The sequence below is a fragment of the Astatotilapia calliptera genome, chromosome 6 (genome assembly GCF_964374335.1).
Source record: "Astatotilapia calliptera chromosome 6, fAstCal68.1, whole genome shotgun sequence".
Lineage (NCBI taxonomy): Eukaryota > Metazoa > Chordata > Actinopteri > Cichliformes > Cichlidae > Astatotilapia > Astatotilapia calliptera.
The window spans coordinates 18,810,850-18,832,446 of NC_137427.1; the positions used below are offsets into that span (position 1 = coordinate 18,810,850).

The following is a 21,597-nucleotide window of genomic DNA, read 5'->3' on the forward strand; positions in this document are numbered from 1 at the left end:
AAACTCTACTTCACACATTCACTGAATTCCACGGTGCACCACAAGTCAAGAGATGGCCTTCCTATTGTGAGAGAAAACCACTTTCTTCGTCAATGAGAGGAGTGACTGCTGACTAGATAAAAGCGAGCTCCATTTGAAAGTAAAAAGTCATGCTTTTTCCACGCTTCCCTCCGGCTGATTTCATGCAAAGTGGGCAAATTAAATCAATCTAATCTCTCCTTTTCAACTATTCATCTGTACAAGCTCAGGGAAAACTTTGAAGAAGGCTGAAACCTACTGATTACTGGAAAAACACAGACACACAAATATTCCTAGCAACAACGAAACAGAGACAAAGGGGATTTTAAAAAGTCGTAAAGAGTAACTACCCTCAAGGTTAAAGGGAGTCCAAAAATACATTTCTAGATCAATCTTCTCCAATGTCATGTTACAACGTCTGAACGAGAAGGATGGGGTTACCAAAGCTTTTTTCCTCAGATTGATTTTGGCTAGCAGAGTAGTGGGAGTACATGGGTACGACTCAAAATAACATGCAGGGAAAAGCAACGATGTGAACACCATGCGTGGATTTTTAAATGTGTTTTTTTAGCACGTGGCAGCATCTTGAAGGATTCTTTCCAACTATATAATCAACCATAACTATTATAATTAGGAAGGAAACGTGCCAGAATCTTGATTATGTCTTGCATATGCTGCTGCCAATTTAAAGAAGGTAAAGAAGAGCAGAAAGACCAAGTTGTACACATGCAAAATTGCTTAATGAGGTGTATGTATAAACTGAGAAATAAGAAATAGCTTTGCTTCGAGCTGTGACACATGCAACATCACACACTTGTCACATGTGCCAGTTCCATTGGTTTTCTGCAGGAAAATTCAAACATGCTGGGTAACTTTCCAAAACACAAGCTGCTGAGACTACAGTTTACACAAAACCTCATATTTTCCATTGGTGGTTACTTTATATGGATATGAAGTTACATAGTTTGAAAGGACAGAGGTCTGACAAATGGAGAGATGGGAGAGCAAAAAAAGACAGGAGAAAGAAGATCTGATCGCTACGAGTTAAAAAGAAAGACAGGAGAGCGAGACAGAGAGAGAGAGAGAGCCTGGCTATATATCCTTTGGCTCAATAATTAAGAGTGGGGACAATAAATATGTAATGGGGACTTTTTCCACCAAGTGCGGCTGCCTCTCCTTCTTGGAGATGGGACCGCGGGGAGACAAGCCTGGGAAGAGCAACTAAGCACATTGGCCATTAAAAATGGATGCAAGGAACCCTGACTGGCCCTGTCGACCAACCACCCTGAATGTTGTGATGAGAGTTGCCGTGGTTACAGGGTTCCCAAATGGTCCTTGGTTGTCAGGGTGAATCAAATCAGACATCACAGCACCTCCGCCCTTCGTTGGGCTGCTGCCGCTGGGGGCACCGCAACACAATGATGTCACCAAGGAAGGAAGTTTGGACCTGCAGTGTGTATGTGTGTGTGTGGTTTGAAGAGCAAGAAATCCAAGAGGCAGAGAGATTAACATGATTTCCCAACCAGCCCTTAAAAAGTTCTGCTTGTTAGTATCAGTGCTCCATTTGTCTCAACTGGATCCAGGGTTTTATATAACAGCAGGCTTGCTTGTTTGAGTTCCTAGAGTAAGATGAATACAGTGGAGTGTTAAACAGATAAGGATCTTATTGCGCCATGACTTCAAAATATGACTTGCGTCCCAGATCTATCGGTGATGCATGTTTATCCAAACTCATTGAGACTTTTCAGAGAAAGAAAAGAATATTTTGTTTTAGAGAGAGCGACAGGAGAGAGGGAGCAGTGGTGGAACTCGGAGACTTTCCTAAAAGAACTAGGAGGTTTGCTTATTGGCTTTCTGGTGGACATTTTGAGAAGATTGAAACCGCCCTCATATCTGACCATTAAATATGAAGTAACACCCAGTGGCCAGTTAGCTTAGCAATACGACTGGATGGAGGGGAAGAAGAAGGAGGGGCCTTAAGGGTGCTGTTAGCTCGATTTTGTTATCTTTCTTCAGAGACAGGTGAACTGTTTACTGTTGTTTTCACCTTTAGCGATAAACTAGCTTATCATGGGAGTCATAGTGAGCAGTAATAAAGTGCTTGAGTGTATTAATTAACATCACCTTTTACATACAGACTGACTGTGTTGTTCCACAAAGCAGGAAATCTGCACCCATGATGCACCCATAAAACAAGCAGCATCACTAAAAAAAAAATCTGTATGATGTAGCATAAGCAAAAATACTCAAGTAAAGGTCCTCAAAACTGTGCACACATCTATACAACATTAGAAAAAAATGTACTTAGATACTTTTAACAATTGTTTTGGAGGCAAAATTAGAAAAGGACATGCAGAGGGTTGGTGTGACAGAGGAGGATGCTGGGGATAAGAATACAGGGAGGAAGATGAGCTGCTGTAGTGACCCCTAAATGGAGCAGCTGAAAAAAGAATAAGATACTACTGCTTGTATGTGAGAGTGGATAAAAACTGCAAGATGTGAGCACAAACAAGACCAAGAATCTATGATGCGTGTGATGCTGTGCACGTATAAAATGTGGAGAATATATGCATGTGCTTCCTTCTGTGTGTTTATGTGTGTGTGAGTGTTGGCCTGTGAGGAGAAAAGACCTGTAAGGTGGTGTACACTTTATAATGGCTAGTGACAGCAGTGCAGAGGTTGTCTTACAGCAGAGGAGACTAGGCACCATGAAGAGAATACTGCAGGTGCACAGATATGTGACCTGCAGTGCTTTCTCACAGGCATTAACACAGCAATATTCTTGGTTGTTTGGTGATAACGATGAAGGCAGCAATGGAAAATCTTGCATGTTGCAATCTTGCAGCTTCAGGCTTGTTAAATGGACCCTAACACCTCCACATGCTAGGGAAAGATGAATGTGAAAAGCCTGCTGTCTGTCAAGGCATGTCCTAGTTTCTATGAGCCATTGATGCTCAGAGTGACATACAACTGGAGAGGATTCAGAAGTCAGGGGTCAGGGAGAAAGCATTTGGCTGAATGAAACGAACACTCACAGAGTAAACATGTACAGTACATACTCTCTACTATATAAACTGTAAAACAAAACCTTTGCTTGTGATTGCTGGAGACACGCATCACTCGATGAATTAATTGCAGGGTTGGTTTACCTAAAACAGGGCTCATGGGGAATGCTGTTCAAATGCTGAATCTGAGAGCACAATAATCTGACACTGAGTGCTTTTTTTTATTGCTAGCACTAGTTTTTCAGGGCTAGAGCTGAAAGAAAACCCCATATATGTATAATATTTTATGCTGCTGAATGTTGTACCATAAGTTAAGGGAGCAAGCTGTCTGATGTGACGGTTATATAAAGTTGTCGTCAGAAGATGTTGTAGAACCTTCAGCACTGCTTATTAAAAGATTTTGTACACTTTGGTTCCATATGAGCACAAAGCAGGTAGAAGTACATACTTGAGCACATATTGCTCCTTTCACAATGTGGTTATAAACTACACACATCCAATGCATTCAATCTCAACTAACTCTTCTTATTCAAATGTGAACTACAAATCACAAATTGAGGGTACAGAAGTTTTCCAAATATAGACTACTTGGCATTGGACCGACAGCATAATCAAGGTTTATTACAGAATGTTTTGTTTCCATATAAAATCAATGTTGTCCTTAAGATTCAAAGAGGAAGAGCTTCCCTCTAGAACAACGAGCATTCTGCACTGATTTCTGCCTAATGCGCTGGAGGGAAATCACTTTGAAATAGTCACCGATACCAAATTTCTCTACTGCTTAGATTGGTTGTGAAATTTCGAGTCCACACACAGAGCATAGACTGCAAGACTTTAAGGTGTTTTCCTTGAAAGGCTTTTCTTTAGAAGAAATCCTGTTTCTTGTGCACTGGCTTCTTCCACTACAGTCCACCTTCATAAACACCCAGCTCATCTCATCTCCTTCTTTTCACCCTCCTTAAAAAGTCTACAGTGAAAAAATGAATCTCATATAACACAACGCAAACTGGCACTGGATAAACACCAACATATAGAAAACAATAACAACAACGCTCATATAATCATAAAGAGGCATAATGATCTAATCTGTCATTTCCTCAAAGGCTGATAGGCTCATACATCAGCACGTGAAAAGTAATTCATCACGGGGCAGCGGCAGATTATGGCAGTGTGCTGATGGATAGGAGCTGTGGATGGAGAGGATGGCTGAGTTGCCCTTGTCGAAGTTATGAAAAGGAGAGGTACGGGCGGAGGGGGGATAGGATGCAACGAGACCTAAATGTGTTCTGAACAGACTCATTTGTCACGCGTTGCCATCGAGGGACGTCACGGCAGTCAACAGCTTCTGCACCTATACAGTAGTAACTGTGTGCGAGAGGGTCATCTAGTGCTCTGCTACATATGTGACACTGTGCAAGTGCACTTAATTACTACACTGACTGATCACCGGGGAATAAATTTTGCCCTTAACAAAGAAAAACACAATGCTTTATGTGATCTGCGAAATGTGCGCACGTATGTGCATAAGCATCCATTCAGCGATATGTGTTGTGGAATCCAAAGCATTTGACCCCAATCTCTGTTTCTGCATTATTTATAGTCTGAAGCCAGCTTCCCTTTGTTTGTTTTTCAAAGCTTGTATAAGGAGCTGAAGTGGTGGAAGAAAGTGAGGAAAAGGGAGGTGAGATGACAGTGAAATATTGCAGAAAGCAGCACTTTTCGGGTAAATCTGTTCTCTGAGTAAACACAAGAAATCACATCAAAAATATTCCTGCTAATTGATCACTTTGGACTTTCCTATAGTTTCCCAAAGGGATTTAAACAGTTCAGACCATATAGTTACTGCAGCCTTGCTGCAGAATGGGATTTAGGAGAGTTGTCGTCACAAACTGCACCAATGTACACTTGAAAATCCCTTTTCCCTTTATATCTGACACACACACACACACACACACACACACACACACACACACACACACACACACACACACACACACACACACACACACACACACACACACACACACACACACACGTACAAACACTAGAGTTCCCTTCCCTGGGCCTAGCCGGCAGGGCAACAGTGTGCATCCACAGAGACCTGCTGGGCCAAATCAATAGCAGCCAGCAGCCTTCCACAATGAGCGCCACCATTTTACTGGCTGCCACCCAGGGCAGCAGAGAGGCAGCTAAATTGTCTGTGAGGAGAGTAGAACGGCATAGCTAGGCTGCTTAAAATGAGCACACGTCACAACAGGAAAACAAAACAAAAAAAAGAAAAGAAAATATCTCTGTGATGCAGTGTGTGTCTGTGTTAGGCAGCCAATTTGAGCAAGCTTAATGTATGCTGCTTGTGCAGATGGAGTTGTGTGCGCATGGGCGGGGAAGCCCATTTGGGGTAAGCAAGCTTATCATAACTCGCTCGCTTGTATGTGAGCATGTGTGAGAATGACAGAGTGCGTTTTGCCCGAGTGAGTTGATGACAATACAGAGGTTTCTAGTTCTAATCAAAGAGGGATGTAGTTTTACAATTGTCTTTTGGATGATCGCTCTCTTTCATATCATCTAGCCAAAAAAGCATGCCTACAAACACCGCATACCCATGCACACACTTTATCTGTTATTATGTCTCTGTTTTTACACACAAACACACACACTCACCCCTGGCATGGCAGACTGGTTTCTAATCGGTGAATCAGCATATCAGCCAAGAAATGTCAGATTATATTATAATCCCGCGTTTTAGTGCCTTTAACTCCATACACATATATATTTGCGTGTGTGTTTGTGCCATAGTTTTTACACTGGCCTATTATGTCTGCCTTTCTGTGAAAAGGGAGGCAACACAGATGCCGACACAGAGACTCGCACACACTTGGACATGCACACACCCGCTGGGGAGCACAGACAGTCTCAGGCTCAGGCGGTGACAGAGCTGTGCAGGAGGAAGGGGATCAATCTGTGACGTGACTGATTTCTGAAGTGTCCCTGTGTTGCTTTAAAAAAACCACACTGCTGAAACAACTGAAGACCAGTTGTGCAATTAACCTATGTGATGATCAGCAGCTGCTTGTAGATATATATAAATTATCTTATCCAATGCTTTGAGAGTTTGAGTATCAACACAAATAGATGGTATTCATATAGAGAGGTATGTTTCATAGCTTCTTATACACAAACGATTAAGAAAAACTCTGAATAAAACTGCTTCCCCATTCAACTTTGTGCTTTGTTCTATGGGTTGTTTCGTGCCCTTTTATGAACAATCTCAGGACGCTCACATTTCTCAGCATTAGGCTGGATACCTTGGTAAGCAGTCGAAACGCGCCTAAAAAAAAAATCACTCCATTGAAAAAAAAAATGCTCTACAGTTTATTGATGTTCGAGCCGAGACAGCGGCAGAGCCCCGTCTGTAACTCTAGAAGACAACCTTGTTATTTTCAATAAACCTATTACAGGAGCTTTTTATGAAAGGCCGCAGTAGGTTAGGTGTCTCTTTGCTTTGGCCGAGAGATTCAGAGTATGCACAGGGAAAATGATGCCAATCTGTACACCAAGGGATGTATTAAATGACCAGTCTAATTTAATATCGAGATATTGAGAAACCTGCTAAGGCACTTCCTGTGTCTAAAGGGCATCCAGGAATGGAGTAGTTGGGGATTGCTGAGTAGGTGGTTTGGGATACATTAGAGAGGAAAGGCAATGATTTCATAGCACATGTTTATAAGAAGAATGATGAGCACAGTATGCAAACCTTTTCTGTTGGTTCAGTGTTGAGCTAGAACAGTGGTTCTTAACCTGGGTTCGATCGAACCCTAGGGGTTCGGTGAGTCAGTCTCAGGGGTTCGGCAGAGCCTCCGCCGTGACATGCACGGCTCATTTTGTGCACCAGAAAAAAACATATGAATGTCTTGAATTTGAAAAAAAATCACATTTTATTTTTCACTAAAGAGGGGTTCAATGACTCCACATATGAAACTGGTGGGGTTCGGTACCTCCAACAAGGTTAAGAACCCCTGATCTACACTCAACAAAAATATAAACGCAACACCTTTGTTACTGCTCCCATTCCCCATGGGATGGACGTAGAGACCTAAAATTCATTCCAGATACACAATATAACCATCCCTCCCAAACAGTGGTCACAAATCAGTCCAAATGTGTGGTAGTGGGCACATCTGCTATATTGAGATAATCCATCCCACCTCACAGGTGTGCCACATCAGGATGCTGATCTGACATCATGAGTAGTGCACAGGTGTACCTCAGACTGCCCACAACAAAAGGCCACCCTGGAATGTGCAGTTTTGTCTCACAGCAAAATGCCACAGATGCCACAAGCAATGAGGGAGCGTGCAATTGGCATGCTGACAGCAGGAATGTCAACCAGATCTGTCGCCCGTGCATTGAATGTTCATTTCTCAACCATAAGCCGTCTCCACAGGCGTTTCAGAGAATATGGCAGCACATCCAACCGGCCTCACAACCGCAGACCTCATGTAACCACACCAGCCCAGGACCTCCACATCCAGCAGGTTCACCTCCAAGATCGTCTGAGACCAGCCACCCAGACAGCTGCTGGAACAATTGGTTTGCACAACCAAACAATTTCTGCACAAACTGTCAGAAACCGTCTCAGGGACGCTCAACTGCATGCCCGTCGTCCTCATCGGGGTCTTGACCTGACTCCAGCTCGTCGCCGTGACAGACTTGTGTGGGCAAATGCTCACATTCGATGGCGTCTGGCACGTTGGAGAGGTGTGCGCTTCACGGATGAATCATGGTTCACATTGTTCAGGGCAGATGGCAGCTGAGAATGTCCCAGTTCTTGCATGGCCAGCATACTCACCGGACATGTCACCCATTGAGCATGTTCGGGATGTGCTTGACCGGTGTATACGACAGCGTGTACCAGTTCCCACGAATATCCAACAACCTCGCACAGCCATTGAAGTGGAGTGGACCAACATTCCACAGGCCACAATTGACAATCTGATAGACTCCATGCGACGATGTGTTGCACTGCATGAGGCAAATGGTGGTCACACCAGATACTGACCGGTTCTGGGTCCCCAGACCCCCAATAGCGCAAAAAACTGCACATTCCAGGGTGGCCTTTTGTTGTGGGCAGTCTGAGGTACACCTGTGCACTACTCATGATGTCAGATCAGCATCCTGATGTGGCACACCTGTGAGGTGGGATGGATTATCTCAATATAGCAGATGTGCCCACTACCACACATTTGGACTGATTTGTGACCACTGTTTGGGAGGGATGGTTATATTGTGTATCTGGAATGAATTTTAGGTCTCTACGTCCATCCCATGGGGAATGGGAGCAGTAACAAAGGTGTTGCGTTTATATTTTTGTTGAGCGTAGAATATATTTAGAGATAGCATCTCCTAATGTTGATATTGATATTAGTGTTATAGCTATTATATATATTTAAGGTATCACACGGCTAACTTTATGTTATCCAATAGACACTACATTTTGAAGACTTGTACATATGCTGTGTCATTCAGATAATCCAAGCCGTAACCTCTGAGGCTGAGAACTGACTTGGAAGTGCAAAAAACTGCAGTTCCTCAGGTCTCCACTAGAGGCAGGCTCATAAAGCGAGTCGATCAGCATAGAGCCCCGTATTAAAAACACATATGGCTGCTTCTTGGTTTCTTTAATCCAAATATCAAAAATGGGTATTGTCACTATCTATAATATGCATAATAAAAAATGCATTCTGAAATAAATGAAACACTTATTGTGAACTAAGTCCATCTGATATGGCAAAATCTTAGGCCATGCCTGCAACATTTGCTCCCTGGTGTCTAAGGTCTTCTAAGGACAAAAAATGCCACGTAATTTCAAATGTTTGGTGCATGTAAAGAGATTATTCATCCCCATGCACACACACACACACACACACACACACACACACGCCCAGACTTACACATGCTCCCACACACTCAACGAATCCACAGTCTACAAACCCCGAGTCTTTTAGAGCACCAAAGGTGAGTCTTACTGTGGCTGTTACACACAGAAAACCCACACATCACATATCACGCATCATTTAATCCCAGGTGCCTTAGGGAGTCTGAGGGAAATAGCACGGCTGAACGTAATTCCTGAACATGAACAACAAGAAATAGGATTTGTGTTGGACTTTCAGCCCCCCAGAGAGAAGCCGAGAGAAAATGAAAGACAACAGGATGAAGAATGATCATGAGAACAAAAGAAAAAGCTCAACTCAAAAGACCTCTTCTGATTCAATTGGCAAAAACAAACAACGAAGACAATCAAAGTTATTAATTATAAATCAACAGACAAGCAGCGATGAAGGCTAATCCTGGACAGGCAGAAGAATTAGGAGCTAAGAGAGACTAATAGAATTAATGAGCTGTGGGTGATTGGTGGAAACCAATTTTAGGTTCCTAGTTGCGGTTTGGACTTTTGTTTGAGAATGGAGAGGTTGTGAAAGTAGGTAAAGTACTGAAACCCTGTCATTGTGGTTAGAACAACAGACTCCAGAGGACAGAGCAAAGACTACGCCTTCATATTTGTAATGACCTGGATAATTACTCACTGTAGAATGGAATAGTCATCTGTGAGACGTTCGTGTCCAGTGTGGACTTTGCAGCTCTATTTCTGATTTATATAAAACAGCAGTAACGTGTATCGGGTTGACATTAAAAACATATGATGGGAAACATCTGCTTGCAAGGGGAAAAAAAATGAGAAAAAAGTGTGTAACTTACAGAAAATGTAAAATAGACATAGCCACTGTCACCTCACAAATTGGTTTGTGCCATCCTGAAATCTTGACTTGAGCATTTTTTTAAACATGACATGACACTGTAGCCTCATGTGCTGATAACATGTTAGTACCAATGATAGTCACACCCAAGTTTACCCTACTTTCGTTTTTAGTTTGCTCCAGCCAGATGCGGCGCCTCCTGCTGGCCATTAGAAAGAATGTATGTTTAAGGCAATCCATCGCTGACTTCACTTTTCAGACTCAGGGCCGTGCCCATCTTTTATTTACAATCAGTGGATAAATTCCAAGACAGAGAGGTGCCAACACTGTCTGACTGACAAGTAATCTCTGGGAAAATACCACAGCGGTAATGGATGACTGCCAAAGAAAAATAAAGGAAGAAAGAACAAATGTTTAGATGACAATCAGTCGTCAAAGTTATATATTCAAAAGTGGATCAAGCAGTGGTTGGAAGCCCTGTCTTTGCAGCTATATGTGGTGCAAAAACTCATAGCAGTGATTTCACAGACATCACCTGAGTTTTACCGCTGTGTCAACTGAATAGTGGCTAAAGATAGAATAATGTTCTAATGCAAATGCGTGTCACTCAAGCACTGCTGTGAAGACAATTTCTGAGGAAATCTAAAAATGAATAAATGATTAAATAAATTCATAGCTTTAGAGGACCTAAGGCAAAGAGGGCAATAGGGAAAAAACAGAAGTAGATTCTCTGGCAGCAAAAAAACGAAGTGATGTGGAAGTCCTGCAGCCGTGCCACTAAGCCCCCACTGCAGATTAAACTGTACAGTAGTAAGCAGGGGAGGGAAGGAAAGGAGGGGAGAGACAGATAAAGAGAGAGCCAAAAATGAGAAAGAACTGTAAAGAGAGAATAAAGCTTTGTGGTCTGGCACCAGTTTGCTATGTTAAACCATCATGCGCACCACAGGGATAGAAGATGAGGAAGAAAGAGCACAACACACACACACACACACACACACACACGGAGGAGACAATAAGTGAAGTAGAGGGCAGGGAAAAGAAGACAGAAAAAATAAATGTGAACCTGAAAAGAGTGCGTAAGAAACACATAAGTCGTGACTGTGGCCGTTTGGCTCGGATTGTGCGCTCATGTGATTTTGTGTGTGCAAGTGTGGTTGGAAAACAGAATTGTTGTGGTTGTGCCTGGCTCCTTCAGGGTGTCTCCCTGCCTCCCTGGGATTGGTACATGAAGGGGATCTGTAAAGGGACAACCCCAAACACAATCTCTTTCGGTCTCTTTCACACACTCTGAATCTCTCCTTTATTTTTCTTTATTCCATGCACTCCATATCTCATACCCCTTTCCTCCTGGAAAATCCAACACAGATACTCAGCCTCCCTCTCTCTCTCGCTCACAGACACACACACATAGGGAATACACAATCCATGTAATAAATATGGAAATCTGATGCCAGTGCTTCTCTATTATGGAATAATAAGCAGAACACTGCTAAAAATGTCCATGAGCAGAAAAAAAATCTTTGCTTGCTTTGATTTAAAAAAAAAAAATCCAAGTAAAAACAGGATACAACCAAACAGTTTTGTTTTTCAGTAATACAGAAGCACGAAAAGAAGAGACATGAAGAACACGCCCACCTGAGTGGAGAACAGATGAAGCTAGGAAAGTCTTAAGTTAAATTTTTAATACCTTGCCATATGCTCATCTCCACAGGTGAAGACATCTTCGCTATTAATTAACAATTCACAGCCTGTATGTGGGTGTGATTGCGTGATGGACGGATAAACACAAAAATAACGAGGCAAAGTGAAGGATGAGTGAGCATGGAAAAGAAAAGGGGCGATGAAAAGACAAAAATTAGGTGTAACATGAACAAGCAGATCAAGCAGAGAACAAACCAATTAAACAGAGACATGACACGTAGAGTATCGATTAGCCTCAGATGCTGGGAGGAGTGTGGGAAAGTGAAAGCAGGGGGCAATCTAGATATCAGACATAGAAAAAGAAGGGAAGGCTGAGACAGAGGGGTGAACCGATGGACAGATGATAGGGAAAGCCGATATAGATTGGAAGCTGTCCCCTCCAACTGCAAAGTAAATCAATAGCATCGCTATGCCTCTTCCACTTGTCTCAGCTGCTCGTCCACCTATTCCACTCCTCTCGGCTCGTCATCTTATCACTGTTGCAAGCAGCGGCACAGCTGGATGCTGACTAACTGTAGCTGAAGCGAGTGCCTCCTGCTCATCCCTTTAGACTTACGGCTTCCTTTCACCACAAGCGTGTCTCTCAAAATAGCCTCTTCTAAAACATTTACAGATCATGAGTGAAGGGGAATATAATTGTAGGCACGCTTACTTTTTCACTCTTCCACCACACCAGGCAATAAATATAAGAAATATCTAGGCAGATATTTTTAACAAGAACCATTTTTTCCTTATAATAAGGCCAGCCTGTCGTCTTCTTCCTTTGTATAACTTTTTTTTTCTTGACTCTGTCTTTTGTTATCAGCAGAACAGCTTGACTCGAGCAGCAATCTGGCACTGTTGACCCGCTCATGTTTTCCTGGTTTAAACTGTGTAGGCTGGGGTGTGGGGACCAATAGCACAGCCACTATAATTACCAGCCCAACTCATGAGTTCCCTGACCTTAACGTCACCCAATCTGGCCAAACATTTACTGCATGTATAGGCAATCATGTCACAGCTTAGTGCATATGTGTACACAGAAAAGTGCTGACAAGCATGCAAGATACACACGCAAACACATGCACACACACACCTGGCTCTGCAGACACTGGCATCCATCACATCTTGTGAAACTTAATCTCTCCACAAGGTGGAACAGCTGCAGAGCCACGCATGTACACGTGCACGCGTGCCCACATGTGCGCACAATCACACACAGCTCAGGAAAACAGCAGAAGATCAGCTGGAGTAAACTTGTTCATCTGCAGACTGGCATGTCACAGGGCACCTCTGACCCGTCAGTAGCAGCCTGTGGTCGTAAAAGCGGTAGCAGTCACTGCTTAATGTGCCCGAAAAGTATCTGCAGAGAGCAGCGAAAGCAGGTCTTGTGATGCATGTATGTGTGTATTCCTTTTCTTTTTAACAGTTCAAATCAAACAGGCAGCTAATCATAGGCATCACAGTGTTCATCAGTGTTTCGGGAAGGGAATTATTTGGTTTCAGCTTTCAGTTTTAAGATACACATTAGGAAGTGCTCACACTTAGTGTTAAAAAAACCTTTCACAAGTTCTTTGCATAGAATATTAATGCGATGAACACCTGGTCATTAAATTAAATATAACTTGGATGAATAGTTAAAAAAAAAGTAAGTGTAGTTTTTTTTTTCATAGCATGCTAAATGTAGATTCAAGCATAGTGGGGTTAGAGAAACAACTGCATATGTGATATCCGTCAAGCACATGCAGGCACCTCTCCTACTTACCTTCTCTATGTACATCTCTCTCTCACATCCTCAAACCTAATTGCTGTAAAAGTACTTGCATGATTGATTTGTAAGCTAGTGAGGTCTGTAATGCTGCCATAGACAGTGTTTGAGCAAGACTGCTGACTGCTGTCAAACACGCATACACAAAAACACACAGCCATCAGCACATTACAGCACATTAGAGTCTTTGAGTTATGGCATAAATACAGGAATATAGCAGCAAAACTGTATGCGGTCATTACATCTCTCACAGGTAAGAGCATATTGCAGACTTGATAACCTGGACATGCTTCACGAAGATCAGCTGTGTTTCGAATTACCTCTTATATGTGTCCAATGGACTGGATGCAGGCTGGCAGTGAAATCCACAGGCAGAAATTCGCCCTCTATAATCCACTGTAGCCTGCTAGAGTCTAAAATGTTCACGCAATTTTGCATAAATTCGCAAGGAGCCAACTCAATACAGGTTGAGGTGACTGACAGCCATTAACAAGTCCTGTTGCTTTGAGTTTACACCATTAGCAGTCCATCCAGTCTCCTCTGTGCCGGTGGCATCGGTCCAGTCATGGGAAAATACCTCTGAGCATGTTTAGAGGGGGAGCACCAAACCCCAGGCAGCATCAACCCCGGTGGAAACCAAGCGGTTTACAGCCTCCTTAATCTCTAATCAGCATTAAAAACCTCATTTCATGGGCCGCTCTAAAGCGAAAAGAACTGTGGTCATCTCGCAGCAAAACAGACAGAAATGCAATTCTGATTAACAATCTATTAAGTGTATATTTATATGGCTGTGACATAAAATAAAGAGCACAAAGATCAATGGGCAACAGTCATCTTGTCCTGTAAAGCCCCAGTAGGAATAACACAACGAGAGAATAGCCTCCCACAGAAAAGGACAGGCTCTAATAAACCGATCACAATTAATAAAATTGATCAGGACAAATTAAGATGAGCACTAACTCTCCATTGACTCTCCACGACAAGCTCCAAGTCCTAAATATAACAGAAATATCACAATGATTTCCCAAATGGTGTGAATTCAAAGCCAGGGCTTGCACCTGAAACACCCATAAAACAAGTACCTGCTCATGCTGGACAGGACGGATCCGCCAAAATAGTCTGATTATATCGCCGGTCATACGTGTTTAACGCCGGAGGACGGACGCGCACGCATGCATCCACACGCGCACACACCACGAGCGGAAAGATGCGAATGGACGCTTTGCAAAGGGAAGGCTTAATGACAAGAAGTTAAGGCTCGGCTGTGCACAACAAAAAGAACAACAAGAAAAAGCAACTACGGGCAAAATGACGAGAGGCGCGCTCACCATATCAGCGTCCTGCCAGGCGCCGTCGTTGGGAAAAACTCACAGTCTGAATAGATTGAAGCTCTCCGTCACTCGTCTCCCTGTGTAACATCCACCGTGGCTGCAGCCGCTTTGCCCAAATAATCCAGCGCCGTGCGTCTGCTCTCTCTCTCTCTCTCTCTCTCTCTCTCTCGCTCCAATAATTTCCTACCCGGTGTGTGTGACTCGGTAAGGTAGCTGCTTAAGTCCCCCGGTGTGGTGGCTGGAGTGAAGTTGGGGCATATTTAAAGCCGCAGGCGCCGCTCATAATGTTTGCGACGCTATTTCTGGGGAGTCCGTTGCATAGTTCCATACAGCGATTTGGAATCGCCAAAAGGCTTCAACTCCCGTTATCGTCACTCCCTCCCCCGGCAAGAGATGAGATCGTCCAGGCAAACGAGTGGCGAGAAAGGGCTGGTGGATAAGGAGCTCGGCAGTAGTCACATATTCAGTTTCGGTGTCTTATCAAATTGACAGGAGTGAAATAAGCAGTGAGCTGACTTTTAATGCAGTTTGTGCGTTACGTGTTATATCACAACAGAATGAAGAGATATGGCATCCATCATCTCCTCTGCCTGGGGGTGGAGGGGGGGGGGGGGGTCAAACACTGACAATGTCAGTCTTCTCAATTATTTTGGGAAAATTAAAACTTCATGTTTAGATTTAATTTTTTTTTCTTCTTTTGTCAAAAGGCTCTCTGGGATAAAATGCAGAATTTTAGAGGGAGGGGTGCAATCACAGGAGCAATTTATCTGTGGACAAGTGGTGTTGATCTTATCTGCAGCTAGGAGCAGTTCCCAGATAAACTCGGGCTATTGCCTGAACATTTCATGGTATTAGGCCAACAGTCGTCAAATTGTGCTATTATACAGACACAGAAAAGGGAGTCCAACAGGGTGATAGCAGAAACAAAATCATTTTCACCTTAATTTTGCCAAACAGATGAACTGCTCTGACTACAGCTTAGTTAACTGTATGATGAGTGCAAGATCAAATCCAAAATCTTACCAGATGGAACTGCTTACAGCGATTACATGCTTCTAACAAGATTATGCCAGTATGGATGTTAGTGATTTAGTTTGGTGTTAATTTAATGCATTGCTGTTTATTCATATGCCAGAATGGTCATAAAAGAAGTCATCCTCGCAGGCAACAACGTGTTCTGAGCAGCTTCAACAATTCACTCTAATAAGGAGATCAAATCAATAATTACGTATAGGCCTATAACAGCGTGTGAGGTTAAACACAGTGTGGCTTACAGTGTTTCTACATTTCATTTTTATGATGAGCTGCAGAGCAAGTTTTGTGTGAAAATAAATATAGATGGCGTGTAAAAAGCTAACAGTGTCAGGGCTGACAAAGATAAAGAAAGTCAGCAAAGTCAGCCGGCGAGACGGGCCTTAAGACACGCGTGCGCCACTCCACATAGGGAAACACTTAGATGCACACAGACTTATCTGTGTGTGCTGACCTAGAACACCAAACACAATCAGTCGTTCAGCAGATTCCCATCAGCACAATGTAAATGAGATGGAGAGCCGTAAACGTGCTTTTGTTGCAGAAACTCCTCAGCTCACTGGGTGAAAGAAAACACAACCTCAGGCAGGGCTGGGACATACACGGACACACACCCACACAGATGCAAAGCTCTGTTTCTCTCGCAGACGCACACGGGAGAACGATGTGAATGCCCATACGTGCATGATGATGCACATGCAAGGACACTCAAAAGATAACCACTCAGCACATAGGAGATAAGGGGTTTGCCATCAAGATAGCGTCACTGGCTAAAATAGAATTCAGAGCTCTGTTTTGATAAGCTTCAAGACACAGCACCACGTTTGCACAATACACATGTGCTAATGTGTCAGTTTGTTTCCTATACTATTCTTTGCAACTATTGTTGCTATTGTTTTGCTTCATTTCACCCCGCGCTCTCTATCAAGTCCACAGTACAAACAGCTCTTGATAAAATAGTCAGCTGATCCTCTAATAAATATGTATGGATTTGTGCGCTCAACGTTCAGTGTGTGTTTATGCATGGATGCTTTCTGTATGTGAAAACGCAAGATTGTGTACACACACACACACACATGCACTGTGGTTCACATGATCCCCGCAGGCACTGTGCACACTTTGAGCCAATTTATCTATCAGCTTTAAAGCCATGCATGAACTTGAGTACTGTTTAAATGCACTTATTAACCCCTATGAACATATCAGTGCTCCACTGTGGCAAAAGCTGGAACAATAATATTCTCTGCGAAACTGTTAACAAGCAGATAGAACAAATTAAAATCCCATTTTCCAAAAATTGGGGACTGTGAAATGCAAATAAGAACAAAATTCAAAGTGAGGATAAGAACAATAATAGTTTAGTTTCCGACATTTCATATCTTGTCTCTGTACCATTTCCAAATAAATATGGGGCTTAAATGATGTGCAAATTGTTCCAATATGTTTTACGAAAAGTCCCGACAGTTCTGGGAAAGCTGGTTGTACTCCAGGCTGTAAGGGCGGCAAATTTTCTTTTTTAAATAAGTGATTGTAATACAAAGTGTCCTGCTCACTTATGGATTTACTCCTGTGGTGTAGAGATAGTAGCGAGGTCCATAAATATCGGGATGGTAGCACAATTTTTGTACGTTTCACTCTGTGCGACGCCATGGGATTTAAAACAAAGTAATTCAAAAGAAGTGTGAGACTTTCAGCTTTAATTCAAGATGTTTAACAGAAATATTTCTTTTGCCATTCAAGAATTAAAGCCATGTTTTCCTTTTAACATCATCCCTCCATTTTCACAAGCTTATTAATAATAAGTTCACTGACAAAAAGTCTCATGGTCAGGTGCGGCCTGCTGCCTCATTACTTCATGACAAATTAAGCCGATAAAGGTCTCGAGTTCATTATTATTGTGTAATTTGCATTTGGTAGCAGCTTAATGAGAAATCTCAATAAGCTGTACAAAGAATAGCAAGTGCAAGTGGGCGTAATTAGGCTGTAAAAATAACAACAACAAAAAAAACCTATCAGAAAGATAACAGGAGCTTTAGGACTGGTCAAAACAACAATGTGGTCCACACTTTAATAATTCCTTGACTACTTCGTTTCAAGTCCAAGCTAAAGAGGCAAAATGAGAAAAAGTATCAATCTAAAGAAGCCGATTGCATCACGCCACCTGCGGCATGTGGTGCTTTCATCTTCTAAAAGATAACATAAATGGGATTATTTCATTAATTATATTTAGAAAGCAGTCATCATTAATTCTGTTGCTGACACGCACGCTTGACGGGTTGAAAAGTTTTGCCAGAACACAGCCTGCGAGAGAAAGAAAACCACATAAATGAAGGTAAAAGGAGGCTACAAAGGAACGATAGAGTATGCTAAACAAAAAAGCATTTAATAAACACACAGCGTCGCAGCATACGGGCTCTTGTTTCATCACTTTGAGAGTTCAAGTCATGACTTATGAGAGGGGAACAGAGCAGAAGCCCATTAAAGCCATGACATTTCGAATAATTGCCTCCAATCTCAGCATCACAGAGAGTCACAGTACCACCCACTTGCACTACTCGCACAGACACACACTCACACATTCTTTAACCTTAATGATCTTAATGATTAATGTCCCCCTCCCAACACACTCGACTCCCACATACACACACACACACGCTGCACAGCGTGTACATGCTATGCAAACTGGACGACTCTAGATACTGAGAAGAATAGTTTTCAAAAATTGAGATTTTGACACTTTTACATCATCAGGTTGATTTTTTTCAATTTTTCAAAATTGCTTGATACATTTTAAAGGAGTGATCTGCAAGAAAATGCCTGATGATATATGCAAATTTATATTTAATTGATTATTTCTTTAATTTCATGGAGGTTCACTAAACACAGGAAAATGTTACAAGGTTCAGGCTTGAACTTGCTCAAGGAAAGCCTTCCACTTGTGTAGTGGATTCTTGGTCGCTCCTGTCTCTTTCTGTACTCCCAGATTCACTCTGTGATGTTGAGATCAGAGCTCTGTGCTCAGGATATTTATTATCTGTTGCAGGAATCCCAGTCCTTGTAGCTTAAGATTGTGTTTTTATGACTCCAGCTGCGTGTTTTAGGTCGTTTTTAGTACGGTGGGATTGCCAGATGGATCAGAAGCTAAACACTGACAAGTCAGTGACACGCACGGGCATCTTTCTCTTAGTGCACGTGAAAAATTTGTTTTGTATAATTTGCACATCTATGACTGCATAACACATCATTATCTCTTCCTTCCTTTAGGCACCAACTTGACATTTGCTAGTGCTCCCGTCATTTGTTTTCTGCACAGACATTAGAGGCTGCAGTTGCTAACCGTTAGCGACTTTGGCTGGTATTGGAGATGGCACCTTCTCTAGTTGCACCTGGACAATTACGACTATAATTTCATAGCGGGAGACACTAATGCAACTAATAAGGCAGGCATAAACAGTCAGGGGGATGTCAGGGGAAAAGCTGTTGACTTGTTTATTGTAGTGTATGAAAGCTGTATTCTTTTCTGCAGTCATATATCGGAATCACGCTAAAAGGATAAACAAGGATAACAACACATTTGTATTGTCCAATTCACTCTACACCTACCATTTTCTTTTATGAATTCTTTGTTATCAGTCTTAAAGGGATTGAGTATTTTTTCTTTTTCACTACTGTAAACATGTTGATTTAGCTCTGACGATGTCAATCCCCTCTGAAATAGCTGCTGGAAAAGGCATTTCAGAGCTTTCGCAACGGGAATTGATCGATTTCTGAAATGTGTTTTCATTTATATATAAATGTTAAAACCTCCATAACTAGAATTGATTTTTGCAAACACATTGCAGATGAGCTTAGGTGGTCTCAATGACATGTTACAGGCTCAGAATGTTGAGCAGAATTACAAAGAAGCATTCAGGCAACATGCTATGATACACATTGTAACCGTGCACCTGAGACAGATCTGTTTAACAAAGGCCACAAAGGTATGACACTTCAAAGTGTGTGTGCGTGCACATGTGCTTGACTGTGCATGGTGAGAAAGACTGAAAATGAAGGCGTGACAAAATAGGAAGAGCCACAGAGCGAGCAGCCTGGCAGTTCTAAAGAAGCTTTTATTGAACACTAAGAAGGGAGTATAGAATGATGAACACCCAGCCTGAGCTTTTCACATTGAGGAAATTGCATTTGGGAATATTGAACTGGCTGGCATGATGAAGTACACAACTCCTCCCCCACACGCGCACACAAATGCTCACATTTTTATGGTACAGTGTATTAGCAATACAGAAACAATCATGCTCACAGAGCTACATGCACACGTTGCACGCGCACACGCACACAGGATCTCATTTAGTCTGTGTGCATGGGTTGGATCAGCACTTCCCACTATTGAATGAGCGGAAATGAGAATCGGTGCAAACAGGGAGAGAGATAAAAGAGTGAAGAGACAGCAAGAGAAGAGGAAGTGGTAGAGAAAGAGAGACAGAAAGCAGGTTTGAGGAATAGATGAGCGAATCACGAAAAAAGAGCAAGATATCCTTCATCAGCACCACTGTAGGAGCTAAAAGTGTTGCTGTTGATGTGGTGACAATTCAACACATCAGAATTGTTTTTCACCCCCCCCCCCCAAAAAAAAAACGAAAAAGAAAAAAGAAAATCATTATTCTATTGTTAGGAACAGCTGGATTCAACAGGTTCTATACAAATGTCAAGCAGACAGACCATTACCCATGGATGCTGACTCAAAATGAGTGGCAAATGATCACAGTACTGATGGTTGTTGGCAAGGCTGCACTGTGTTAGGCTGTAGATTCTCAAGTTGGGTGTATAAACCCTGAAAATGTAAAACGAGGAGCAAAAGAAATTTGTGCTATATAAGGAGGCTGTACCTGCATATTCACACTCGCACAATCGCGCTCCCGCACACACACACTCACACTGTCACACAAACTGCTGCCGCCGAACAGCTTATTTATGTTTACATAAATGCATTACTGTGAACTATAAAGAGAGCTGTCAGTTACTTGCTGTACACACTCGACAAGCAATTACTTCTATGCACGGAGCAACAAAAGCAGACAGCAAAATAAAATACTATCAGCACTTCGCACACACAGAGACTCACACTTGCATGAACGCACACGCTCACTCGCGCATGCACGGGTCACAGAGAAGTGGCTGTCACTGTGATTGGTTCCTGCTGCCGAGGGCAAACCCACAATAGCCAATTATCTGTCATTATACACCACAGAAGCTCTTGCGGTCTGGATAACTCTGCATGTGTCTGTGTGTGCATGAGCGTCTGCGCGAGCGTGCATGTGTGTCATAGGGGGAGAGATTGGCAAATTGCTAGTTATATATTTCAGCATGCTGAAAGAAGAGAGGAGAAATGTGGAGGAGGAGAAAGAGGAGGAGGGTAAGAGGGGAGAGTTTGAGTAGACCAGGCAGAAATATGCAGAGTGAATATAAAAGGAAGCAAAGAAGAGATTGATTATTATATTTGACAGTAGTAGAGAAGATGGGATCACGGAGGAGCCACAGACCTCCGCTGAGCTGCATGCTGATGACAGATGTCTGGTGACCGACATGCCTGATGCGGCAGGGCTAAAGTTTAGATGGCCGCAGATTGAGGCTCTCAGTCAGCATATGACTGGTGCTTCATCATATATGAAGTGTGTGACTGAGCTCTGACTAGTGCGGACAGAAGGTACCATCGCAATATTAGGATGAGTACAGACCTGCCTAACTGGAAGCTCTATGCTTCAATCACCATATCAGAGTGCCCTTGGGCAAGATCCTGAACCCCAAAACTGCCCTTGATATGTCACTGTGTGTGACAAAGCTTTGTATGTATTCAATAAAGCGCTGTATGAAAGTGTGTGGTATTTGTTGAATGTGGCTTAAAGTGAAAAGCACTTTCAGTAGTCGATAAGACTAGAAAAGATAAATGCAGCCCATTTACCATTTACTTTGAAATTCATCAGAAACAGCACAAAGTATAAAGCTCA

The 21,597-nt window shown here is 42.6% G+C and overlaps 1 protein-coding gene across 6 annotated transcripts in view; it reads right to left on the reverse strand.

Annotated features, from left to right (window-relative positions):
- ptprdb (protein tyrosine phosphatase receptor type Db) overlaps positions 1-21,597 on the reverse strand; it is a 157,595-nt gene that overhangs the window by 75,598 nt on the left and 60,400 nt on the right. Inside the window, exon 1 of one of the 6 annotated variants that reach the window (XM_080302892.1) lies at positions 14,558-14,763. The exons of the other annotated variants lie outside the window; for them this stretch is intronic. The gene's annotated coding sequence lies outside the window, so the exon portion shown is untranslated. Of the gene's footprint in view, positions 1-14,557; positions 14,764-21,597 lie in introns of those variants that run through there. 6 annotated transcript variants of the gene reach the window in all.